General features: G+C 31.2%; 1 long non-coding RNA gene across 1 annotated transcript; it reads right to left on the bottom strand.

The window, feature by feature from the left end:
• Nucleotides 1-624: 624 nt before the first annotated feature.
• Nucleotides 625-2513, bottom strand: LOC139526057 (uncharacterized). The gene is made up of 2 exons (XR_011665108.1): nucleotides 2266-2513; nucleotides 625-1046 (listed from the first exon to the last, which is right to left on the bottom strand). It is a non-coding gene; the product is annotated as an uncharacterized lncRNA (long non-coding RNA).
• Nucleotides 2514-3371: the final 858 nt, after the last annotated feature.

The following is a 3371-nucleotide window of genomic DNA, read 5'->3' as shown; positions in this document are numbered from 1 at the left end:
TAAGATTTGAACGAGAGAATACAAATAATTAGAATAGGAAACGACGAAAAAATCCATTTCTTTAGAACCGTACTTTCTAATATCCTTATATGTGCGTTATTGACATTTCTTAGTGCAGATTTATCATAGATTATGTTTTATGTCAGATGATTTCATTTATTTTTAAACACTTAATGTTGCATGTTGTTTTACAAATTTAATCTGTTTTTGGATTATTCCTTCATCATGTTCATCTAAAGTATGTCTGATTTTGTTAAAGACCAAGCACACATTATTGAACATCATGTTGAACGGAATTTTAAGACGAAATAAGTTTTATTGATAATGATGTAAATTACTGCTGTACATGACTATGGTAAATGCATCACTCAATAAAATTAAATGATTATTTGAGAGCTTCTTGGTTATAACCTCTAAGGGAGAAAACATGCAACTGATATCTAAAAATATTTAATTAAAAGTTTGAACAACAAACACAATTTAACAGTTATACTCTTTAAAGAGTTACATTTCATCATCCGCACTCTTTTAAACAAACAAAAAACGTACATATGATGTCTCATTGCTGAGTTTTTAGATCTGTAACAATGACATTGACATGACATATATAAGAGTTTTTAAAAAAAATGATTAGTCTTTGCTTATCAGAAAGCCTGAAAAGTACGAATACATTTTCATGATCTGGCTAGTGGCAATTTGTGGTCTTCCCTGCAGGTAAGTTACTTGGCTCATAACTTTATCATTAGCATTCAAATGTATAATGATAGCATCACTTCTCTTCACCCATCGTGACATTGGTGATTCAAAAGATAAAAAGCCTACTTCGTCTGCATTACGCTTGATTTTAACATGCATTCCATTGCTTGAGGATTCTGAAGCCGTGACCGCTACATTAAAATAATATATTCCACTGACTGGGGCCGTAAAAATGCCTTGATACTCGCTGTAGCCGTGACCAGTGTTAAGATGAACTTGGCTGTATATTAGTGTTTGTCCGTAAGTTGGAACGAAGTAGTTTCCTCCAAGCTCAGCTAAAAAGGCTACCACTGGAAATAAACAACAGAATATTGTTCATTGCTGAATCAAACTAGGATCATAATAACTTATACTTGGAACGTAACATCTTCAATATTATTCAATTGACTTCTTTTTTCACATCTAGTAGAGAGTTTTCTTTTTCAAATTCGAGATAATTCTTTGACATGCTTGAGATGTTTGAATTTCAATAACTGTAAAGTAATTTATTATTATCAAACATAATTAAGTGACATATGTTTTTAAGATGTACATTTATGACAAACGATAACATGTTTGAAAAATTGCAGCTTATCGTGATGTTAGACAAATATAGCACTTAAGGTCCTAATGTAAAATGGCAAAAATGACGAAATGGAAGCACCATGTTTAATTTTAATTAATTTGTGTCATTTCTGCATTATTTGATCAACTCATAATCATTATCAGAAAACTAGATTTTGCAGACCAACATAGGCATACATAATCCAAGTATTTTTTTTCGTAGAAGACAAGTTTGTTAATACACTCAAGCACACATTTTTTACAACAAGAGCAACATGATATAGGAACCAAAATAATAAATTTGTCAATAATTTTTTTTGGATTCGAGCGTCACTGATGAGGCTTTTGTAGACGAAACGCGCGTCTGGCGTATATACTAAATTTAGTCCTGGTATCTATGATGAGTTTATTTACAACCACTGGGTCGATGCCACAGCTGGTGGAGATTTATTTCCCCGAGGGTATCACAAGTCCAATAGTCAGCACTTTTTGTGTTGACATGAATTGTCATTGATAAGGTTATATTTATAAATTTACTGTTTACAAATTTTTGAATATTTTGAAATACTAAGGCGTTTCTACCTCAGGCATAGATCATCTTAGCTGGCAAAACTTTTTGGTTCTCAATGCTCTTCAACTTCTTACTTTATTTGGCCTTTTTAACTTTTTTGGATTCGAGCGTCACTGATGAGTCTTTTGTAGACGAAACGCGCGTCTGGCGTTTATACTAAATTTAATCCTGGTATCTATGACATGTTTATTTGACATAGAAAGCAAAACGCAACCCTTTTATATATCCTTTTGTTGATCTTCACAAAACTCGACATAACAAGTGTCGATAATACAAATTTTCAATCCTGGTATCTGTGAAGAGTTTATCTATTTACCGACCATGCTGATTTCTAAATTCTTGCTATACAAATGTTTTTGCAATTCATGTGTGCCCCTAAAAGATCTGTAAAATACCTTTTGGGTGTCTCAGTTCTTCAACTTCTTGTGTCAATCCAACAACTGTTTGTTTCAACTCGTCCACGTTATGTTGTAGTATGGCTTGAGCAGTTTCATCTAATGGTAAACTTTTTACACTCCCGACCAATAAAAGTATAAAAATATGCAAAAAGAATGTATTCGACATTTTATGATATAAAATTTATATCGTATGACCTGTCTATCTTGCAGTCGGATTTTTTTCTGAAAACAGCTACAAGGTCGTGATGTTATTTATTGTGTATATAAAGAATAATTATAGATAGCCAAAGGTTTGTTTACTTTATAAAGACAAAAATGAACACGATAAAAAGAAATAGCTCCGTCGACACATTTGATATGTCTTTTAAGGTTAAGATATAATAAGTACTGATAAAGGTTGATATTGAATTTCTTTTGCAAACGCACTTATTAAAAACAAAACGCTATTTAAAGGTTAATGTAGTTATTTGATATTTATCAAAATCTTAACATGTCTCAACGAAATACTCAAGTTTGTTTTCATTCCAGAATTGTGTTACAGAAAATCATTTTTGCATGTTATATACACTTCACACATTATTTTTTTTTTCCTTTTTTACCTTCCATGAAATAGATAAAAAAAGAGGATAATTTGCCTAAATTTTGTTTAATATCAAGCTTCTTCCAAAATATTTTATATTTTCAAGCTAAAGATTAATAGGTAAAATTGTCAGATTCTGTATAAATTATCACATGCACTTGTCTCAGGATTTTTTTCTACATGCCTCAATAAAACACAAGGTACATTTTTAAAAAATGTCAGCCGGTCACGAAATTCAGATATATGCCGATTTTTCGGTTTTCAACCAAACTAAAACTTGTTAAGTCGATAATCGAAATAGAATTTTCTACACAATGGTGTATTACAAGCATATTTTTGTTGTCGGAATCGATAATATGTACCTTCATTTCGTGTGTATTTTAGTCTAAACGCCATCTAATTAACTATCAAGATGACTCGAAAGCAACCAACAGTCACATAACACGATATACACACAAACATATATATAAATAGATATATGGACCTCGTTTAAGTGGATTTTTCTATGTGCCTTTTTAATTTC

Source organism: Mytilus edulis, chromosome 6, assembly GCF_963676685.1.
Source record: "Mytilus edulis chromosome 6, xbMytEdul2.2, whole genome shotgun sequence".
NCBI lineage: Eukaryota > Metazoa > Mollusca > Bivalvia > Mytilida > Mytilidae > Mytilus > Mytilus edulis.
Note: the sequence above shows the minus strand (reverse complement) of the source record. Positions and strands in the feature narration are given on the sequence as shown.